We start from the raw sequence: 23930 nt of genomic DNA, 5'->3' as shown, positions 1-23930 counted from the left end.
AATTTTCCTTCCCCATTTAAAGATCTGAGGACCCACTATCTACAGAAGTGTTAGAGATCACCTTGCCTTCATGTGTGTACTTCCCGGTAGATACGAGGTGGGGTGTGATGGCCGAAGAGTGCCCTGGTGGGTCAGAAGGTGGTCAGTGGTGGGGGCGTGCATATAGACACACTAAAGGACATTGAAGAATAAGTGGGAACAGCAAGATAAAAAAGTGCAGGATTGGGAAATCAGGCATCTCAGGGGATGAAAGCATCAGAGCCCAGTAGGACAGCAACATGGGTACCTGGGCCCTGCCGTCGGGAGGGAGCTGTAAGGAAGGTGAGGAACTGTCAGCTGGGCCCAGGGGTGAGGAGTAGAGCTGCTCTGACGGGGGCCTGGCCGCCTCTCAGGGCAACACTCGCATTTCTCAGGGAGACGTGGCACGTTTGGACATGGGAGGAGGGGGACATCGTGATGTACTCAGAACCCATTTGTGAAGTCAGAAGGTGGAAGCTCCTGTGCAGTGCCGATTACTGCTGGGTTGCCCTGCTCTACACCCCGAGGTCGCTGGAGACGCCTGTCCACCTCCCCCAGATAGACTTTTATTTTACTCTGAAGGGTCTTACTGTGCCATAAACACTGCGTCATCCCCTGCTCTTTTGAAACTGGGTGGGCATAGTTCTTACATAAACAGTGTCAGTAGTTGTGTTGCATGGAACCATTTTTCCATTTAACATGTTTTATTCACAAGTTTTCTCATGGTCTTTTGCCCTCTCAGTGTTTTTTCTTTCTTAATTTTTTTTCCCCTTAAGTGTTAAAAAAAAGTCCTGTAAGTTTTTTAAAGAAAACCATCTATTTTGGTGAATTTTTCCTAGAGTAGATCACATTTTAAGGAACAAGCCCAGCTTAAGTGCAGGGATCAAAAATGAGCTTTCATTGATTCATCTATTCACTCAGCCAGTATTTATTGGATCTTTCCTGTGTTCCAGGTACTGTACTAGGTGATGAGTTAGACAAGGCCTCAAACTCAAAAATTTACTAGCTGGTGATTACACAAATCTAGGGATAATCCTAGTTTTAGTCATAGTACGCACTGGTAGTTTTTTTCTTTTTTTTAAATAAAAATAATACATATTCATTTTTGTTAAATCCAAAAATATATAAAAACATTATTCATAATTCCAAACCACCCATCATAGTAGTTGGTAAAAACTATAACAACTTTGAATGGAATTGTTAGTGTGTATTCATCTATTTGTACTGATAAACCATACTAAAAATCATTTGTTCAGAAAAATATGGTTTAGTGTTTAAAAGTTTTCTGGACTCTTAACTACATGTGGAAAAAGAAAGGCAGACCTTAATTAGGTCTTTCACTTGGTGAAATGGTATGTTCATTTTTTAAAAAGACTATGCCTTTTAGAGCATTTTGTACATTTATTGAAGTAATAGCTCAACTCTTTAAATCAGTGTATTGTAAAAGATTTTACTGATGAGGATTAAAACTTTTTTCTAGGGTTTGTAGATCTAGCTGTGCGTATAAGTTCAGTTTTATGCTATCCTGTCTTTCCTATTTTGTGAAAGGCAGTCTTATGATTACTCATAGTGGACGCCTCTGAGACCTGTAGTTCAATATCTGGTGTCTTTTTTTCTTTTTAATTAATTAATTAATTTATTTTTGGCTGCGTTGGGACTTTGTTGCTGTGCGCGGGCTTCTCATTGTGGTGTCTTCTCTTGTTGCGGGGCACGGGCTCTAGGCGCCCGGGCTTCAGTAGTTGTGGCACGTGGGCTCAGTAGTTGTGCCTTGTGGGCTCTAGAGCTCAGGCTCAGTAGTTGTGGCGCACAGGCTTAGTAGCTCCGCGGCATGTGGGATCTTCCCAGGCCAGGGCTCGCACCCGTGTCCCTTGCATTGGCAGGCAGATTTTTTTTTTCAAGATTTTCAGTTTTATTTTTTTTCTCATAAGCCTAGTCATATTTTTTTAAGACATTTAATCTGCGAATAGAAAACCCTGAATCTTAAAAAAGCTAAGGGTTTGGGTTTTTTTCTTTTTTAATCTTTTTAACATCTTTATTGGAGTATAATTGCTTAACAATGGTGTGTTATGTTCTGCTTTACAACAAAATGAATCAGTTATATATATACATATGTTCCCATATCTCTTCCCTCTTGCATCTCCCTCCCTCCCACTCTCCCTATCCCACTGCTCCAGGCGGTCACAAAGCACCAAGCTGATCTCCCTGTGCTATGCGGCTGTTCCCACTAGCTATCTACCTTACGTTTGGTAGTGTATATATGTCCATGCCTCTCTCTCGCTTTGTCACAGCTTACCCTTCCCCCTCCCCATATCCTCAAGTCCATTCTCTAGTAGGTCTGTGTCTTTATTCCTGTCTTACCCCTAGGTTTTTCATGATATTTTTTTCTTAAATTCCATATATATGTGTTAGCATATGGTATTTGTCTCTCTCTTTCTGACTTACTTCACTCTGTATGACAGACTCTAGGCCTATCCACCTCATTACAAATAGCTCAATTTCGTTTCTTTTCATGGCTGAGTAGTATTCCATTGTATATATGTGCCACATCTTCTTTATCCATTCATCTGGTGATGGACACTTAGGTTGTTTCCATCTCTGGGCTATTGTAAATAGAGCTGCAGTGAACATTTTGGTACATGACTCCTTTTGAATTATGGTTTTCTCAGGGTATATGCCCAGTAGTGGGATTGCTGGGTCCTATGGTAGTTCTAGTTTTAGTTTTTTAAGGAACCTCCATACTGTTCTCCATAGTGGCTGTATCAATTTACATTCCCACCAACGGTGCAAGAGGGTTCCCTTTTCTCCACACCCTCTCCAGCATTTATTGTTTGTAGATTTTTTGATGATGGCCATTCTGACTGGTGTGAGATGATATCTCATTGTAGTTTTGATTTGCATTTCTCTAATGATTAGTGATGTTGAGCATTCTTTCATGTGTTTGTTGGCAGTCTGTATATCTTCTTTGGAGAAATGTCTATTTAGGTCTTCTGCCCATTTTTGGATTGGGTTGTTTTTTTTTGTTATTAAGCTGCATGAGTTGCTTATAAATTTTGGAGATTAATCCTATGTCAGTCGCTTCATTTGCAAATATTTTCTCCCATTCTGAGGGTTGTCTTTTGGTCTTGTTTATGGTTTCCTTTGCTGTGCAAAAGCTTTGAAGTTTCATTAGGTCCCATTTGTTTATTTTTGTTTTTATTTCCATTTCTCTAGGAGGTGGGTCAAAAAGGATCTTGCTGTGATTTATGTCATAGAGTGTCCTGCCTATGTTTTCCTCTAAGAGTTTGATAGTTTCTGGCCTTACATTTAGGTCTTTAATCCATTTTGAGCTTATTTTTGTGTATGGTGTTAGGGAGTGATCTAATCTCATACTTTTACATGTACCTGTCCAGTTTTCCCAGCACCACTTATTGAAGAGGCTGTCCTTTCTCCACTGTACATTCCTGCCTCCTTTATCAAAGATAAGGTGACCATAAGTGCGTGGGTTTATCTATGGGCTTTCTATCCTGTTCCATTGATCTATCTTTCTGTTTTTGTGCCAGTTCCATACTGTCTTGATTACTGTAGTTTTGTAGTATAGTCTGAAGTCAGGGAGCCTGATTCCTCCAGCTCCGTTTTTCGTTCTCAAGATTGCTTTGGCTCTTTGGGGTCTTTTGTGTTTCCATACAAATTGTGAAATTTTTTATTCTAGTTCTGTGAAAAATACCAGTGGTAGTTTGATAGGGACTGCATTGAATCTGTAGATTGCTTTGGGTAGTAGTCTTTTTCACAATGTTGATTCTTCCAATCCAAGAACATGGTATATCTCTTCATCTATTTGTATCATCTTTAATTTCTTTCATCAGTGTCTTATAATTTTCTGCATACAGGTCTTTTGTCTCCTTAGGTAGGTTTATTTCTAGATATTTTATTCTTTTTGTTGCAATGGTAAATGGGAGTGTTTTCTTGATTTCACTTTCAGATTTTTCATCATTAGTGTATAGGAATGCCAGAGATTTCTGTACATTCATTTTGTATCCTGCTACTTTACCAAATTCATTGATTAGCTCTAGTAGTTTTCTGGTAGCATCTTTAGGATTCTCTATGTATAGTATCATGTCATCTGCAAACAGTGACAGCTTTACCTCTTCTTTTCCGACTTGGATTCCTTTTATTTCCTTTTCTTCTTTGATTGCTGTGGCTAAAACTTCCAAAACTATGTTGAGTAAGAGTGGTGAGAGTGGGCAACCTTGTCTTGTTCCTGATCTTAGTGGAAATGCTTTCAGTTTTTCACCATTGAGGATGATGTTGGCTGTGCGTTTCTCATATATGGCTGGCAGGCAGATTCTTAACCACTGTGCCACCAGGGAAGCCCTATCTGGTGTCTTTTTAATGAACTACAGCAGGATGTCCAGAGCAAAGTGTCAATGCAGAGTAATAGCACATCTTAAGTGCACCCCGTGTGTCAGCAGCAGTGATTCCCTTTTTTAAAAAATGCCATTGTTGTACCTGGTGACTACACTTGAGAATGGGTGATAACCACACAAATGGCAGATGTGGAAATACTAGTATGGAAGTTTTTATTATGCTTTCTTTTTTATTATTTGTAAAAATGTCATTGAAATTGAGCTTGAAGTTATTTTGTTTGTTCAGTCACTTAGTGAACTTATCTTTCTGCTTTTAATGAACATGCCGTTGTGTTTGCCTTTATTTCTTATGTTATGACTAGACAGGGTTTAAAAACATGATTTTTCTAGTATGAAAAGAACACTTGCTCATTGTAGAACATTTCAAGCTTTGGAGAGTAAAAAGGAAAAAAGCTACCTGGAATCCTACTAACCAGTGATAGCCATTATTAACGTTTCGGTGATTTTCCGAATCTTTAGTATGTCTGGAGGTACGTGGATATTGTATTTGCTTACACTAAGGATTATGTTGTGGACGTTATATCATTATTCTTCAGAAATATGACTCTTTTTTTTGCAGTAGTATCTTTTATTTAAATTATGTCTGGTGGACAGATTCCAAAAATCAGATTGTTAGTTACTATATGTTGAGAAAAGGTAAAACTAGAGTTTAAGATATTTAATTTTCTACTCTTTTCAAGTTATAAAAGATTATTTGCTTGAACTATTTGTCAGATTGTTCAGGATATATGAACTATTTTTGAATTCATAAGAGTAGCATGATAATTTTATAAACAGAAGTCTAGCTTTAGGGGGCAGTGTTTTTTTTTGAATGGTGTGATGTTAAAATAAGCACTGTAGATTTATCCAGATCCCCTCTTACGTACATAACCTTTGGAAGAAGAGAGTTCTCCCACGCAGAGTCGCTCTTCCAATGGCTTTTCTTCCTCTGCTGTGTTGGGATGTGAGAGTTGGTTAAGTTGGAGTCACGGCTTTGTGTAGCACAATGTTGGGATTGCTATCTGGAGACTGCTGAGAAGGCTCACTGCACTGTCCTTGATCTCATCTGAAAACAGCAGCCGCGTGATTGGTGTTGTCAGTGTCACTTGGCAGCCCTGGGGCACTGAGTGATGTGGGCCGCCCTCGTGGGTACCCACGTCACACGTGCCGGCGTGGCTGCTTGGGCACACACTCGAGAAGCAGGCTCTGGATCTGATAGATGTAGGTTCCTGTCTGAGACCCACCCACTCCCAACTCTGTGCACTTGGGCAAGTTGGTCACACCTTTTAGAACTTTAGTTTCCTCATCGTTAGGTGGGCATTGAAATGAGCCCGACCCTGTGTTGTGGTTGTGAGGCTGGAATGAAGAAAGGCCCAGGGATGTGGCAGAGGTGGCTAGTGGTACCCTGGGTTAGTGATCCCAGTACTGATGCTTCCTTTCAGCTGCACTGGTGTTAACGGGCCAGCTTCCTGCTGCCTGTGGCGCTTCTCTGACTCACCTTGCCACTTCCTCCCGACTTCAGCCAGAGGGGGCAGATGAGATCAGAGCTTCTCTTTTACTGTGGTTTGTTTATCTGGTGTTGTTGCTAAGAATTTATCTGCTGTAATGCTTTGTTATTAGTCACACTCTAAAGTATTCCTTGTAATTTCTTTCTCTTTTTCTCTGTATATCCCTAAAGTAATTACCCCTCATCCTTGCTGCTTCTTCCTTAAAACAAATTCTGTCCTGAGGTTGTGGTTAATCTCTCCTTGCTCTGGTTGCAGCAGCTGCCCTGATGCAGTAGATAACCGTAGTTAGTTCCATTATGACAGTATCATGTTGTAAAATTTTTAAGTTCTTGTAGTCATTTCCTTCATCTTGTGAATAAGTGTTGGTTAGTGACTAAAGTGGGGATTTGAAAATGTATATCCTATTTCTGGGTCAGTTGTAATAGTTTAATTTAACCTATATTAGATGTGGAGTTGTTTTCCTTCCATTTGCATCCGAGGGGTTGAGATATGTTTTAGGTTTCCCAGAGGATGGCGGATCTGCAGAAGATAAATCCAGTAATGTGGGAAGAGAACATCGTCCAACTTGCTTCATGCCATAAATATTACACTGGAGTACGTGTTGTATACTGGTTTTCGGGTCTGCCACTCATTCTGAGATACCAGCATGAAATTGCTAAAATTATTTCTCTGAGTGATACTTGTACCTTCTGTTTTCTTACAAAACTTTGCTTACATATTTATTAAATCATTTAGTTAAGTGTGCTTAGTCCTGTAATTGTGTGTAGGATCAGGAGTTTGAAGACAGGGACTTTTTATATCTGCCATAGCATCTAACAGTATTTGCATGGAGTTTGCACAGTAAACCTAGTGAGTTGTTGGAACAGTGAGCTACTAATTGCTTGTTTTATTAGGAGTGTCTATACCCAATTATAAATTGTCGTATAATGCCTGTGTTGCCATTATTACACATATTTGAGGTGAGCTGCCTACTGAGATCATTAATTTATTTCATTTGTGCTATAAACATTTAAATGCCTAGCAAGCAAATGCGTAAGATCTGTTAATAGTAAGTTAATATCTGACTACTGGGTTTTTAAAACCAAAAACCCAAATATAATCTGAAACAAAAATGAGAATACAGTCTCAATTTTTTCACATACATAAAGAAAGGTCTTGAAATTTATCCAGAGCTATTAGAAAGTGTTGATTTTACTTAATAGCTTGAATCAGATTGTGGTTTTATATTGGGTGAAATGGAGTGAACACTGCTGTATGTATGAAGGACGGTTTTAACAGGAATTATCTGTAGATTGTATTTCATGGTGGATGGTGCAAGAAGGGAAAGGTAACAGCTCGTCTTTGCTTGCTGCCTGCACTGGGGCCACTGTAAGAAAACTAGGCAAACTTGGTGGCTTAAAAAACACAAATTTATCATTTACAATTCTGGAGGCCCAAAGTCTGGAATCAGTTCCTTTGGGCTGAAACCAAGGGATCCGCAGGGCCGTGCTCCTCTGGAGGCCTTTCCTAGCTTCTGGAGCTGCGTTCCCGGGCTCATGGCCCTTCTGCACCTTGAAAGCCAGCAGCTGCTTCGATCATCACGGCGCTTTCTGTTTTCTTTCTGTGTCATTTCTGCCTTTGCGCCCTCTTGAAAGGATATGTATGATTGCATTAGGGCCCACCCAGGTGATGCAGGATAATTTCCCCAACTCAAGATCCTTAATTGATCACATCTGCAAAGTCCTTTTTTTTTTTGTCTCATAAGGCAACACTCAAGTTCTAGGGAGTAGGACATGGATATCTCTTGAAGGGCCACCAGCACTGCCCTACATCTTGGAGTACTCAGGAGCCAAGGTGGCTGAACACAGTGATGATGGCTCAGCTTTGTTTCATCGGTTCTGAGAGGCACTTTCCCTCCACTTAACATATCTGGTCTCAGATTCATCTCATGACCACGTGTGATTCAGTTAGTGTACTCTTTCCTTCTTAGTGGCACAAAAGTGGTGGTGTGTCTTATAATTGGTCATTTCTTGGATTCAGCACTGTGGCTGTTCCCTTTTTCTGCCATAGCCCTGGTGCCTGAGAGTTACCTGTGGTCTTGGAGCGGCAAATGGGGGAGAGAGAGGAGCTGAGCTATTGGATCTTCGAAGGGCGGCCCACTTGGGCCAAAGTGTTTGCATTGGGAGATGAGGAGAGGCTCCCGGGGAGGGGCCTTACGCCCTGTGAGTGCAGGAGTTTGGGCTTGATCTGGATGACGCCCGGAAAACACCAAATCATTTAAAAGAGTGGTGTGTCCCGATTTTAAAAAGGCATGTGTAGCAAGGTAAATCTGGCAGTGATGTCCAGCTGGACTGAGGGGACTGAGTGGTGGCCAGAGCCAGGCACGAGAAAGGAAGGAGTCACCCTGGGAGGATCTGATGGGATCACACTGGGAGGGAGGGAGGAAAGGAGCGGGATGCGGGAGTGAAAGGTGGTTCCAGGTCACTTGCTTGGCTCCTGGGTGAGGACATGATGATATTTGCCAAGAATGATTCTGTAGGAACAGTAGTTTGGAGGCCTAGAGATAAGGATGGGAAATTGTTAATTTTGTTTTTTAAACGTTAAGTTTAAGAACCCTAAGGGAGTTCCAAGAGGAGTTATCAAACAGGAGCCAGCGGCTGGTAGGTGAGATCTGGGGGACACACCCGGACACTTTCAGTTCCTAGGTGACGGGTGGCTGAGATCACGCTTGAAGTGGAGAAATGGAGAAAGCATGTGTAGACAGCATAACGAGACCAGAGGGCCCAGGACAGACCTTTGCACTCTGGAGGAAATCAGGGGATGGAAAATGAGGGGAGGGAATTCCCTGGTGGTCCAGTGGTTAGGACTCAGCGCTTCACTGCTGTGGCCCGAGTTCAGTCCCTGGTTGGAGAACTAAGATCCTGCAAGCTGCAGTGTGGCCAAAGAAAAGGAAAAGAAAGAAAGAAAATGAGGGAAAGGGTTCATTCATTCAGTGCTCACTGTGTGCAGGTTCTCTTCCAAGCACTCTGCGTAGACACCTGTTACCCTCATTTTACAGGTGAGGGGACAGACCACCCTAACACTTGTCTTTGGTTCCAGGGCATAGTTTGAACTGGGAAGTCTCTTGGTGGTGAGGAAGAAACTGGGAATTAGACATTGTCTAATCTAGTTATTTTGATAATTTCTACTTTTCAAAGGAGGAGGCTAGGGCCCAGGGGTTCAGCGGTCACCGCAGTCACACAGAACTGGAGGCAGTGCCGGGCTGGGGTCTTGTCCCTGCTGGCCACGCCCTCTCCACTGCCCCTCGGCCCAGCTCACTTGGTTATACAGCGTTAGCCTAGCCGTCTCAAGTATCTCAAGTGTTAGGCAGCGGGGTAGGCTGTCAGTGTTTTCAGTCTCTATAATTGGGACAAGTCCTTTTTCCGTTTCCAAGTTTTTGTCTGGGATCATTTTCCTCCTGCTTGAAAAACTCACTTTAATATTTCTTTTAATGCAAGTTGGACAGTAACAATTTTTCTCAAGTTGTGTTCATTTACAGAAAAATCAAGCAGATAGAGTTCCCATATCCCACCTGCATCTAATTTCTTGTATTAGCGTCTTGCATTAGTGTGGTATATTTGTTGTAATTATTGAACCAGTGTTGACACATTATTAAGTTCCCGGTTTACATTAGGAGTCTCTCCTTGTTTGTAGAATAGTTTCACTGCCCCTGCGCCCCCCGCAATCCCCCGAGTCTTCCCTCCTCCCCATCCCCAAACCTCTGGGTGGCCACTGATCTTTTTACTGTCTGTAGTTTGGCCTTTTTCAGAATGTCAGAGTTGCAATCATACTGTGTAGCATTTTCACATTGGCTCTCTTAGCAACATACATTTAAGATTCCTTGTTTTTTCCTGGCTTGAGAGTTCATTTATTTTTATTGCAATAAAATTCAAATAACATGCAATTAACTATTCAGTGTCATTTAGTACCTTCACAATGTTGTGCAACCATCACCTCTGTCTGGTCCCCCAAATTTTCATCTCCCCAAAAGAAACCCTGTATCCTTGAGCAGTCACTCCCACTTCACCCGCACCCACATGCAACCACAAATTTGCTTTCTGTCTCTATGATTTTATGTATTCCGGATATTTCATGTAAATGGAATCATTACAATATGTGACCTTTTGTGTCTGGCTTATTTCACTTAGCATAACATTTTTAAGATTTTACCCTGTAGCATGCTTTGTTTCTTTTTTATGGCTGAATAATGTTCCATTGTACAGATATACCCCAATTTGCTTATCCATTCATCCTTGGAAGAACTTTTTGGGTTGTTTCTGTCTTTATGAGTTGTTTCTGTGCTATTATGAGTAGTGTTGTGAACATTCATATACAAATTTTTGTTTGAATACCTGTGTTTAGTTTTGTAGGGTATATACCTAGAAGTGGAATTGATGAGTTTAACTTTTTGCAGAGCTGCCAAACTGTTTTCCATAATAGTGGGAATATTTTGTATTCTCACCAGCGATGTAAGAAGGTTCCAATTCCTGCTGATGCTTGCCAACACTTGTTATTTTCTGTTTTTTGATTCTGAGTCATCATAGTGGGTGTGAAGTGGTGTCTCATGGTGGGTTTGACTTGCATTCCCTGATGACTTATGTGCATTTCCTCTCAGCTCCACATTTAGTGAGATTTTTTTGGTAGCTCGAAATTGGCCATGGCGGGAATATTTACACCCTGGAAGTTGGCAGTCTCAAAGAATTGGTTGTGAACATGTATAACCAGAGTAGCTGGCTATACCACTGCTCTGAATGATGTTTGTTCCCCTCCTCCAGAGAGGGTGCACCCCAACCTCTAAAGGCAGAAGGGGAACAGATCACCTTAACCTAGTAGGGTTTGAGCTGGCCTGAGGATGGGTTGAAGGGAAAAGCTCTCTGTGTTCTGGACCCATCCATGCTAGGGTTCCATCCAACAGAGGCTGTAACTGAAGACCTGCCGTGTTGACCGAGTGCCCCCTCAGTCCACCTCAGAGTCCAGGCCGTGCTTACTCAGTGCAGTAAAAGCTCTATTTTGCTTTTTAATAGGCTAGCTTCTTGCCCTAATAGCTCAAGAATTTGGCAAATGCCTGAAGGGAAACTCAGCCGGCTTCACCTCCGCCTCCCAGGATCTGGGCTCTCAAGTCTGGTCACTCAGCTGACCCAAACTCCAGTTCCTGTCTCCCTGCTCTGGTGAGGTTTCTGTAAGCTTAGCTGGCTTCTTAGCCACATTTCTCTGGATTTCTCAACCTCTGGTACCACAGCCATGGGGGAAAAACAGCCACAGAATGTCACACCATTGCCCTGTGGGGGCTTCTGCCCTGCGTTTTCATCTTTCACGCCTTGAGTTGCCCAGTGTCCTCTCGTGGGCTGGTGAGTGGGTCTCATCTGGCTTTTCCCAGTGTTCTCAGCGGAATGGGTTGCTGCAAGGTGCTCTGATCATCATAGCTGGAAGCCAGTGCTATTTTTAGGGAAAAATAGATTTGAACTCCTAGTGTATTTCCCTGTGAAAGTTAGGAGAACAGATACTTCCTGTTGTTGAGTGTACACTTTGGACAGGGAATGGGGAGATAGGTTTAGGAGAAAGAGGGCAGGTGTTGAGTGTTCCTTGTATAATTTATTTCAGAATGTTTCCCTGGATAAATATTTTAAGTTTAGCTGGGTTTCATGGTTTTGGGGGTTTGTTGCTATTATTGTTGCTTTCAGGAAAATACTATTACTGTTAAACACAATGTGTGAGGTGATTTGTAAATTTTAAGCAGTGGAGCTTGAAGTAAACAGCTATAGAAAAATTCCAGTTAAGGCTTCACTTATTTTACCTCTGAAATGTCACCTGACAAGTCAGGTAAACTCTGGAAATACCTGTTCAACATGACCGTGTAGTGAACTTATCTTTTTATGAGTGGTGAGTATTATTTGTTTCATTCATTTTATACTTTATAGCTTCAGCCTGAGAACACTGGGAGTGTTATAAATAGAGGAGGAAAAAGGTTTTGAAAAATTGATTTTAAAACTTTTCACAAGAGCCCCCTTCCTGTGTAAGGAGGGGCAGGAAATCTGGCCGCCCCACGGGACAGTTTGGCCCAGCACTGCCTCAGGGACCCCAGGAGTTGGCCTGGTGCAGGTGTTAGATCTGGAGTCCGAGGCCAGTCTCAGTGTGGCCACCCGTGCTCCATGGCCAGTGCCTACCTCGTGGGACTCAGACTCTTCACCCGCAAAGTGGTGAGGAAGTGCAGTGATTGATCTGTCGGGTCCCTGCAAGCTCTTAACAATAAAACAAAAAATGAGCCAGGAGCTGGACCTTAAGTGAGGGGTGGGGGCAGGCGGAGTAGCGTAGATGAGGTAAGAAACTGCTCTGAAGTGGGCAGTGAATGTTGAATAGGGTAGAGGAGACTGAAGCAAGAGATTGGGTGGGAAGGAGTTGTAGGAGGGAAACATAAGCCCTGGTCGTTTAATACACTATATCATACGATAGGGCAGTTTATTCACGGAATTTTATGGCCTCACCAAATATTTTGGTTCCGATGCTTATATAGGTTTTTAATTTCAGAAATCATTTGGGGCCCACAATGGCATGACTCTGCTCTTCCTTCATCCCGGGGGCCCTTTAAGGCCAAATACATCACTAATGTGTCCTTGTTTGTTGACTAATTGACTAACAGCTCTGAATCGAGCTACTAGTTTACCTCGAGGCCACTGGAGTTACTTATTTGGTCTCTTATTATTTGGGGAAATATCTGATCCACACGAGTGCAGATACTACATGATCCGCGGTTGGTTGGGACCGAGGATACGGAGGGCTGACTGTAAATTATATGTAGATTTTTGGCTGCGCAGAGGGTCAGCTCCCCTAACCCCCAAGTTGTTCAACGGTCAGCTGTATACAGTTCAGTGTTTCGGGTATATTCACAGGATTGTGTAACCATCACCAAAATCAAATTTTATAATAGAATGTGTTTGTGCGTATGCAGTAGCACTCACTCTCCATTCCCTCCACATTCCTCACGCCAGCCCTGGGCAACCACTAGTCCACTTTCTGTCTCAAGGCTTCCCTGTTCTGCACATCCCATGCACATGGAATCAGACAGTATGAGGTCTTTGTGGCTTTGACTACCTGTGTGATAGATGATAGAGATTGCTAGATAGGTGATAGAAAATGAGAGAGGTGACGTGATTGATAGATACAATGGTGATGGATTGATAGATCGATGATACCCCATCCATCTCCTGCTGTGATGTTGTACTATAGCTGTATAAAATGTAACCATTGGGGGAATCTGGGTGAAGTGCACACAGGGGCTTTCTGTGCACTTTTGCAATATCTGTAATTATTTCAAAAGAAAAAAATTTTGAGGGTGATCTTGTGATCTAATTATTGGTTTCTATATAGAGGTATGCGTTTATAGTAAGTAAACTAATGGGTCTTCTAGGAAGAATTGGAGAGAGTTTGGGGTTTGATCAAGAGATGTACAAAAATTTTTGTAATTTTTTCCTGAGGTACCTTGTTATTATTTACTCTTTTGTATGGAAAACAAAGAAAGATAGCGAAAGCCATAGTGTTTCTCCCTGGATCATCACCGTAACACCAAAACTGAAGGGTTTCTTTTTTGTTTTCATTGTTGTTTTAGGTATTTCTGTGTTGCATGATCACAGTTAATGACAAACAAGCACTATGGGGGATGTACTGGAACCTTGGTCTCAAACATCCAGTAAAGATAAATGATTATATTCAGGAAAAACATCTTAATGTTTTCAAGTGCCAGATTACCTATTGTTTCTCCATTGCATACAAATAAAGGAATAAAAGGAGAAAACAAGATTTTAGGTTGGTAAATTTCTCTGACTTCGTTCTCATAACTTTTGAGATATTTACTGTCTGTGTGAGAGAATAAAAGTAAGCTTTTAGAAATATCGTATAAGCGTATTTCTTTTTTCTTTACTGTAAATCAAAAGATTTATTCATAGCCTTTCTGAATTGCTTTAAAAAAACATAACCAGGGCTTCCCTGGTGGCGTAGTGGTTGTGAGTCCGCCTGCCGATGCAGGGGACACGAGTTCGTGCCCCGGTCCAGGAAGATCCCACATGCCGCGGAGTGGCTGGGCCCGTGAGCCATGGCCGCTGAGCCTGCACGTCCAGAGCCTGTGCTCGGCAATGGCAGAGGCCACAACATTGAGAGGCCCGCGTACCGCAAAAAAAAAAAAAAAAACACCAAAATAAACATCCCCATAAACATCCCCCCCTAAAAAAACTCCCACACAGATTCTCTCCAGTATAATTTCTCAGAACTCTAAGATTTTGCCACACTCATTACAATGGTAGTTTTTCCCCAGGATAATTCTGTAGGTTTGAAATACTGCAGAAAGTCACCCTATGTTAAAGTTCATTTATAGGGTTGCTTTTTCTCCTTAGAAGAGTATTTTAAAATTTAATAAATATTACATGGTACTAAGCCTATTTCTTGAAAATGGAAAATTCACAGTAAAATTTCAAACATGATGTGACTTCTGATTCCATGTAGATGTTTGGTAAACCTGTCAGTTCTGTAATCTGTAAATTTAATCCCAACTTCACAGTCTCATACTTCCTCCTTCCCTCCCTCCCTTCCTTCTACTTTCCCCTCCCCTCCCTCTGCTCCCCTTTTTTTATAATAGAACAAAGCTGGGTGGATCCCACATAGTACACAGAATGTGTGCAGTTAATTCAGTGCTACAGTTACATCTCTATCTTCTTGTCCATCCCAGTCAAGACCTAAGCTTGTAAATTTGAATAGTAGCATTGGATTGGAATTTAAAATAAAAAACAACCAGTTTTTTTATGTGTTTAGTGAGGGAGATAAGAAGACGTGTTTTCTATTCTTGGACTCATTTTAGTTTATGAGATTGATATATCTCATGCCAAAACCTCAACTTTAAATCAAGATTGTCAAATAATTTCCTTGTGTGATTTTTTTTTCTTTTAGCAGTTACAGAAAGAATGTCTAAATGACTTTAGAATTTTGTTAAAATATACTTCAAGTCTTTGAAGACTATCATAAACATGCATCTATATGTAAGGCATTAAATAAATCTCTTGGCATTAGTATTTTGATGAAGGGATGTCTAATTGTTCTGCTGGGTAGAAGTTAGATGTATCCCTCTTTTGACCCTGCCACTGACTCTTAGTCCTGGCTTAAATTTTCTTTTCATTCTATGCGTGCACTGAAATTTAAGTCCACCTTCAAAAATAAATGGATGGATGAATAGTATATCTAACATAGCAGATATATTATAGAAAGCCTGATAGTAACATTCCTTTTTAGCAAATTAGAAATAAGAATTGTTTTTCACATAATTTGGACAGCTTTGTTAGTTATAGGAGGTATGCTGGGATAAGCCTAGCTCCACGTGGCATGCAGGATCTTAGTTCCCGGACCAGGGATCGAACCCGTGCCCCCTGCAGTGGAAGTGCAGGATCCTAACCACTGGACCGCCAGGGATTCCTCAAGGCTAGCTTTTTTTTTTTTTAATTTATTTTAGGCTGCATTAGGTCTTTGTTGCTGCCTGCGGGCTTTCTCTAGTTTCTCTAGCGGCAAGCAACTCTTCGTTGTGGTGCACGGGCTTCTCATTGCAGTGTCTTCTCTTGTTGCAGAGCACGGGCTGTAGGCGCATGGGCTTCAGTAGTTGTGGCTCGTGGGCTCTAGAGCACAGGCTCAGTAGTTGTGGCGCACGGGCTTAGTTGCTCCACAGCATGTGGGATCTTCCCGGACCAGGGCTTGAACCCATGTCCCTTGCATTGGCAGGCGGATTCTTAACCACTGCGCCACCAGGGAAGCCCCCAAGGCTAGCTTTTTAATTTTTATTTTACTGTTTACCGATTTGCAAAAATAGTGGTCATTTATATAACAAAGAAATAGTAATGAATTATTGGGTGATAAACATGCTCTAAACAAGCATTTGTCAACAGTTGTATATAATTATTTCCCCTCTCCTGCCACCTCTGCCATCCTTGAGCCAGGAAGAGCCTCGGGTCCACGAGCTGTGGCTCTCCACTGTGGTTTCAGCCATCTTTCCTCTTGTCAGCAGCCAGTTCTTAGAAATGACAGAAGAAAGCAACAAATTTACCCTCACTCTGGTGATTTGTAGTGAGCAAGTAGGAGAGGTCCGGTCACTCCCTACCTGTGGGTTCAGGTAAAGACGGCAGGAACAGTAGTGCTTCTTCAGACTCCCTAGTGAAATTTCTCATGAACGACAAAGCACCTTGGAGAGAATTTTGAAAGTGTTTCCTGGTAGGAAAGGCCTTAAACAAATGGCTTTTCCAATTTTATTTTAATGTCTTTGTACTACAGTGTTCTTGGTGTATCAAATCACCCTGTTACACAGTAGTCAAAGTCTACATAAAACTGGTAACAAACCACTGGGAAAATTGTAATGCTGTGGATGTTGAAAAATATAAATTGCTGTATTTACTGTGTGAATTAATTGATTGCCTACTTTTTATGTACACTAGAAATAGATAAATCCAGTTATTTTGTGCAATTTCTTTTTACCATCCAAAGGAGTAATTTGGCTGTACTGTTACCATTTGATAGAGGTTCTGAGAGAGACATTCCTCTCTCACGTTTTTAGCCTTGAATACTTTCTTCTTTATAGAGTAGCTATTAGGAGGAAGCATCCCAGTATTTTAGAAAACATATCCTATTAAGACTTCTTGATCCTATTTTTCCAATTTCCATGCATACTGAGTCCCTGGAGAAGGTGGGAGGTGGCAGATTGGAATTGGGGTTGTGAGGAAAGACGGAGATGGTTTAATGGGTAAAAAAATGTTAATGTAAAAAGGTTGGAGGGCACAAATTTATGTTGGTGCCAGTTTACGTTTGAGTCGTTTTCTCCTGACATGCTCACCAGCCAGTCTTGAGGAGTGCTCAGAGCTCCCCACTGCGGGGCCACAAAGGGGTAGCATGGATGCTGCAAGATGCTGGTGGCTTAACATTGCAACTTTGTTTAAATCCTCTTATTTGGAAGTCTTGTCCAATGTCAGTATTTATTAGTGTTTCTAATGATTTTTTCCCATGATAATTACATAGCATGAAGAAATTGTAAGGGGCTTTCCTCTAAGACCCATACAGATGCTCCCAGGTCCCCCTAGTTTATCTCAGCAGACTGTATACACATGGTTTTCTGTGTCTGTCATGATTGGAAAGCACTGGCATAGAGAGCTGTAGATGGCCGGTTGACCCAAGGTCCAGAGAGGGAGAACGACTCTCTTTCCCCATCAGTGACAACAGCTCCCAAATCCTGGGTTCTCCAGGGAGCCCTTCTATATGTTGGAACCTTGGACTCGCTTTGAATTTTTCTGGGCAATTTTAACTGTCTGTGAGTCTGTCCTTTCCCATTTGCATTGATTTTAAGACTAATCCATATGCAGACAAAGGAACATTAAACATTTGAAGATTTCTAGTTAGTCTCTCCCCAGCCTGTGAACTCTTTGAATGCAGTCAGGTCTGTTTAAGTAAACTGCAGTGTACTTCCAGGTAGAGATATGTGTTGATTGCTTAAAGGCTTCCTGAAAACAGTTTCTGTTGTGAGATGATAAAGTACAGGCTTCTCATGGTTTCATAGAACCTGTGGTTCGATTGTCCTAGTCTTGCCTCATCTATATTTTTTTTTGTTTTTTTTAGTGGCTTAAAACACAGTTTTTATCTCTCATGGTTGTGTGGGTTGATGGGATTCAATTGGCCCATTCTTCCTCGGCCATGCCTCATCTATTCTTATTTTTGAGATGTAAGTGTTAGTTTTAGACAGGAAAACAAAACTCCTGCTTAGATCTTTTCAGCTTGTGGACTTAGGTAGAACTCTTTGCATTGTGCAGGAAGATTGGTGTTAGGGGATCGACGACAGCGGGTGACACTCTGGTGTGCTGGGTGACCGGTGAGGTAGCACCTGGAGGGCCGGCTGCCCAGCAGGGACCTCTTCTGGGCTCCAGGGCACACATCTGTCCCAGATGAAGTGAATTCTGCCACTGGGATTTTTGATGTTGATTTTTTAGTTTTTGGTTTTTTGAGACACTGCTTAAAGGAATGTAGAAATGAGCAAAGCTCAAATCCTTCTTGGAATAAGGAAGAATATGAACAAGTGAACTTGATTGGCCAGTTTGCTATTCGAAGTTTAATGACATTTGGTTTCTAAAATGATCATTTTATCCATTATCTTTTGTATTTTACTTAAAGACATTAAATCAGTAATGCTTCAGGTGAAATAGATATGTTATCTTCACTTGTATTTCCCAGACATTGACTACCTTATTTTAGATTTCTAAAATAAAGGGATGGGTTAATTTACACTGCGTGTTTCACCACCACTAGTGGTGGTGGGATTTCAGCAGGACTCCCTGCAGCTGCACTTTGTATAGTTGCCTTAGACTGAGCAGGGATGTTTGCACAAGTGCCGACTATTAACAGGGTCTTCAAGGGGAATGCTGTTTAAAGAAAGACAGTTCTTCTGTTTAGCTTCAGTTCTAAACATTATCCCGTGTTCAGAAGTGGGTGAAATATGATTTAAGTAGAAAATTTTAGCTATGTATAAATTTGTTCCATCTTTTATACTTTAGGGAGGACTTTAGAGCCCTGTGGGTCTGGGCCTTTTCCCTCTAGTTCACTTATTTCCCTGTGATTTTAACAAATTATCCTTCCTGTTTCCTCATCTGTTAGGTGGGGAATTAACTGTGGACAAGGTTGTTGTGAGGATTAAACAAGACATTGTCTGTAGGTAGGGTTCTGGCACACAACCAGTGCTCTGTCTTTTGTATTTGGTTTATTTTTTTCTAAACAACTTTGATAATATCAATATCATATTAGAATCCAAAATATGTCTTTGTTCTTTTTAAAGAAAAGATTAAAAAAGATTTCTTGGGTAGTGTCAACTCTTAAAAATAATCAAAATTTCAGTACTCATACAATGGTTATTTCTAGTTTGTAAAGATACTATGAATAATAAATATGAAAACTTGTTTCATAATTAGACTTGTAGAGGAGATTTGAGTGGGTTTTTTTTTTTTTTTTGGTGATGTTTTGTTTGTTAGGTTTTGTTTTTCAGCTGAAAAATTAGATTTGAAACCGAATGACATGTGTTCATCATTCCTGTATGCCTTAGGAGCACATTTTCTATTTTCCCTGTACATCTCTACCTTTCTCTGTGATGTTTTAGCTACTTTAAATTCTGTTTTGTGGAACATAAACAAGTGTTTATGAATATGTATTAGTGAGAAGCAGATTTTTGACTTAGTGAACAGAATTAAAATTTGGTAACAGATTTACTGTCTTCAATTTTGATATATTCTTTTTCTTTGGCACTTTGAAACCATCCCTTACAAATTAAAAACCTCAGAATTATTGAATGTCCTGGGATTCTCCACTAAGAGATGGCTTGACTTTCAGAATTCATCTCACATAAACTATAGTGATGTGAGCCAGTTCACTTGTACTGGAAGCCTACTTGTGCAGATGGTTTCTCTGCCTTCTCCTCTGGTAGTTCCAGAATACGTTTCCTCAAATATTAATCTTACATAATTTCCCTCCTGAAAACTCCAGCGTTGACCCATTGCCAGTAGAACAAAATCCACACTCCTTTGTGTGGCACAGAAGGCACTTCAGGCTGGTTTTGACCTGATTTTTCAGCTTCAGCATCTACCATTCCTCTCTTCTCTTAATCCAACCAGAGTAACTTGCATGCACCATTATTTCTGCTTAGTGTATTCTCTTTGCATGGCAACCCCCAGCTAACCCTTTCAAACCCATCTAACGTAGTCTTCCTGAGTCTCTCGTGGACCCTTGGAGGCAGCATCAGACCCTTCCCAGCCCGCACTGTTCTTTCTTCCTAGGCTGGCGGTCATACCTCTCCACGCCCGTCCACCCGCCAGCATGAGCCTCTCAAGGACAGGACCACGGCCAATTCCGTGTCATGTCCCTGGCTTTGGGCACAGAGCCAGACCCAACTAACTGCTCAAAAAATGGCTTCTTCAGCCTGTTTTTCAAAAAGAACAATCTATACGTTTGTGGTAGGTTAAAGCACAGTGACGAAAATGCAGTAACAGAATCAGAATTCACACCAGGCGAATTGTATTTCTGTCCTGGTGCATGATGGTGAGTAGAGAAGCTCTATTATTACATGTAGGTGACTCGTGGGACTGGTGTATGTCTTGCCTGAGGTGTGACAGGATGAATAGGAATTGCTGGTGTACTGGCAGACCTAACTTGAGAAATACCGGTGAACTTAAGAGAAATCAACTACTGTTAGGGAAGGCGAATATTTCATTTTGGAATATTTTTTACAGGAGTCATTATTGTTTTTGGTCATTAAAGTGTTTGTTTCAACATAGTTGTACTTTACCTTTAAAACTTGATGATTCAGAAAAAAAATTTTTCAAATCAGATTTGGAGTAGATTACTTATAAGAGCGTCTTGTTTCTAAGTATCATTCTCGCTAATATAATTAAAATGTAGTTTATGAAAAGTCTATTGTCACATAATTTCAGAGTCATTTATTGTATAAAGTAGTACTTTTGTGTTAGAAAATTCTTAGTTTTAATTGTAAATTACAAAAATAACTAGAAAAGTAGTTTATGCTTCTTACAAGTAATTCAAACATATAGAAATAGAGGAAACTATAAAAGCCTCATTCCCCTCCTTGTATTTTTTTTTTTTTTTTTTTGCGATACACGGGCCTCTCACTGCTGTGGCCTCTCCTGTTGCAGAGCACAGGCTCTGGACGCGCAGGCTCAGCGGCCATGGCTCACGGGCCCAGCCGCTCCGCGGCATATGGGACCTTCCCGGACCGGGGCACGAACCCGTGTCCCCTGCGTTGGCAGGCGGACTCTCAACCACTGCGCCACCAGGGAAGCCCCTTCCTTGTATTTTTTAAAAATTAATTAATTTATTTATTTTTGGCTGCATTTGGTCTTCGTTGCTGCATGTGGGCTTTCTCTAGTTGTAGCGAGCGGGGTCGGCTCTTCGTTGTGGTGCTCCGGCTTCTCGTTGCGGTGGTTTCTCGTTGCTGAGCACAGGCTCTAGGCGTGTGGGCTCAGTAGTTGTGGCTCGCGGGTTCTAGAGCGCAGGCTCAGTAGTTGTGGCCCACAGGCTTAGTTGCTCCGTGGCATGTGGGATCTTCCCAGACCAAGGCTCAAACCTGTGTCCCCTGCATTAGCAGGAGGATTCTTAACCACTGCACCACCAGGAAAGTCCCCTCCTTGTATTCTTTTTTTTTTTTTTTTTGCGGTACACGGGCCTCTCACTGTTGTGGCCTCTCCCATTGCGGAGCACAGGCTCCGGACGCACAGGCTCAGCGGCCATGGCTCACGGGCCCAGCTGCTCCGCGGCATGTGGGATCTTCCTGGACCGGGGCACGAACCCGTGTCCCCTGCATCGGCAGGCAGACTCTCAACCACTGCGCCACCAGGGAAGCCACCACTCCTTGTATTCTTGCAAACTTTTTCTGTACATTTATAAACTTGTATAACTTATATAAAAGTATATGTTTATATGCACACATACAAACATAACAGTATTTTTAAGAATATATGGCCTCTACTAATAAATTTTCATTAATTGGAAAGTCTGGCAATGTTTTCTATTACCAAACATAGTAGTAGTTTCTTGTAATGCTTTAATTGAAAGTAGAAGTTCATTTGATGGTATTTGCACACATGAATTTGGTACGACATACTGACTGGAAGAGAGAGGGACTAATACGGGCCCAGTTGGTAAATTAAATCACTTGTTTGATATCAGCAGGAATTCTCTGATGCTGGGAAGATTAGAAAGGAACCACTTAAGTGTGCCAAGGATTTTAAGAGTTGGACTTGGAGGCAGGAGGTGAGGGTCTGCCCCTGCCCATGGTTGTGTAACTCGAGGCCTGTCTGCATGGTTGTGGTGGTGGCTGTGAGGATGGCTGGGTGTGTTCCCAAACAGGAGCAGAGCGGGGTCCCCTCCAGTGGGGCTGCACTGGGCACTGGGCAGGGTTGGGGGGCTTGATTCAACCTAGGGCTCTTCTCATGCGCTTGTTTCTTCTACCCTGTCCCCTTCTTCCCTGGGCAACAGTGTTTTAAGTTTTTGTTCATTTTTTATTAAAAATTTTTTAATATACCCGCCCCCCACAAGATGAATGGTAGCAGTTGTACCTGCTTTTCTCCATTTGTACTTTCACTTAAAAATAAATCCTGGGGCCCTCCCTGGTGGCGCAGTGGTTGAGAGTCCGCCTACTGATGCAGGGGACACGGGTTCATGCCCTGGTCCGGGAAGATCCCACATGCCGCGGAGTGGCTGGGTCCGTGAGCCATGGCCGCTGAGCCTGTGCCTCCGCAACGGGAGAGGCCACAACAGTGAGAGGCCCGCATACCGCAAAAAAAAAAAAAAATAAAAAAAATAAAAAATCCTGGGAGTTATTCCACAGCAAGTATTCAAACAATTCTGGAAATCACTGCTGTGGAGCCCCTCCCCACTTCTGTAGCTGCGCAGCACTTCAAGTGTGGGTGCAGCATCTGTTCCACCCCGCGGTCCTGGCCGCTCCTGCCACGGGCAGTGCTGTGCATGCATCTTCTTTCTAGAAGAGATTCTCAGAAATGGAATTGCTGGGTCACAGGGTGGTTGGATGCACATGGAATTTTGTCATTACTACTTAATTATTAATTCGTGTTGATGGATACTAGCTCTTTCCTAGGAAGGAGTTTGAATGTTGAGTGAAACCAGTCTTAAATCGCTCTCTTCTTAGTCTTGGGTGGAACACTGGGTCTGGTAACAGTGTTTTATTGTGAACTGCTATTGTGTTTGCTGAACTTTGCCATCGGCTGTTTCAGGATTTGTGTAACCTCTGGAGTTACTCGATGAATCACTATTAAACACAAAATTTTCTACTTCTGGCTGGCACTCAGGACCTCGTACATTTAAGGCATGGAGTCGGAGTTTCAGGCTCTACTCTGATCGAGTGTGTCCTCCTGAGGGCTCGGCGAGCTCCACGCACTTTGCACACCCCTTAGTAGTGAAGTGGCCAAAAACATGAGCAGACCAATCTGGTTTTCATCCCCCTTCTGGCACTAGTAGCTACCCTGCAAATATGGGATAGTAATAGTTCAAATTTGTAGATCTGTTGTAAGAATTAACTCAGATACTATGTGCGTGACTAGCGTAGCACAGAACCTGCTGCATAGATAGCAACGCATACTCAGTAAATGGTAGTTACTTGTATTATTTTACACAGGTATAGTTTGTGGCTTAGTCATGTTGCCCTCATTGATCTTCCAGAAACCTACTTCAGGGGAGATTTACAATCTGTCCGTTGGCTGTCCCTCGGCATCTGTCTTCCCTCACCTTCTGCTCCTCTGAACCTTTCAGCTGAAAGGCCTTGAAGAGAGCTTGCCCTCCTCAGCCACCTCATGCCGCGATCTAACCCTCTTGTGGCCTAGCCCAGCTAGTCTGGTAAGCCCTCCAGTTCTCCCCATCCCCAGCCCCAAATGCCTCCTGCCTTCTGGGGGGAAAGTGCAGTCCAGTTCCCTTCCGGTCAAACCTCTGCAGTGACATGGCCTCCAGATCTGAGCAAGCTTCGCCAGCAGTCCTTTCCTGAGCCCTTGCTTCTTGAGCGTCATCTTTCTCAACTCTTCAGCCTTTTCTTCATTCTGGAAGGTTGCTATCCATTTGGTTTTGTCCCAGGATGGATTCAAACTAACTTAATTTAGAAAAACTTATTTGTCATGCTAGCCCACCCTCGGGTTCAAGCAAATTAAAAGCTTCACATCCTGCAGCGTAAAGGAGTAGGTCTGCTTAGGCACGTGGACGTGGGGCACGTGGAACCTGCTGTGGCCTCTCCGTGAAGCGGTGTGACCACAACAGACATGATGACGGTGGCCTCTCCAACCTGGACCTGGCTGCTTCCGGCCCCACTCCATGGTTTGTGCTTAGAGCCCAAGCCTGAGAGTAGAGTTGGTCCTCAAAGAGGCATCTTCTTGGGGACACCCCCCCCCCACAGTAATATCCCCTGACCAGCTCCTCTCAGCCAGAGGATGGG

At 42.3% G+C, this 23930-nt stretch overlaps 1 protein-coding gene across 3 annotated transcripts in view; it reads left to right on the top strand.

Moving 5' to 3' along the window:
• ESYT2 (extended synaptotagmin 2) overlaps positions 1-23930 on the top strand; it is a 77374-nt gene that overhangs the window by 5444 nt on the left and 48000 nt on the right. The window contains exon 1 of one of the 3 annotated variants that reach the window (XM_079932505.1): positions 23135-23344. The exons of the other annotated variants lie outside the window; for them this stretch is intronic. The gene's annotated coding sequence lies outside the window, so the exon portion shown is untranslated. Of the gene's footprint in view, positions 1-23134; positions 23345-23930 lie in introns of those variants that run through there. 3 annotated transcript variants of the gene reach the window in all.

This window comes from Stenella coeruleoalba (genome assembly GCF_951394435.1).
Source record: "Stenella coeruleoalba genome assembly, chromosome: 9".
Classification (NCBI taxonomy): Eukaryota; Metazoa; Chordata; class Mammalia; order Artiodactyla; family Delphinidae; genus Stenella; species Stenella coeruleoalba.
The sequence above is the reverse complement of the archived record's forward strand: the minus strand, read 5'-3'. Positions and strand labels throughout refer to the sequence as shown.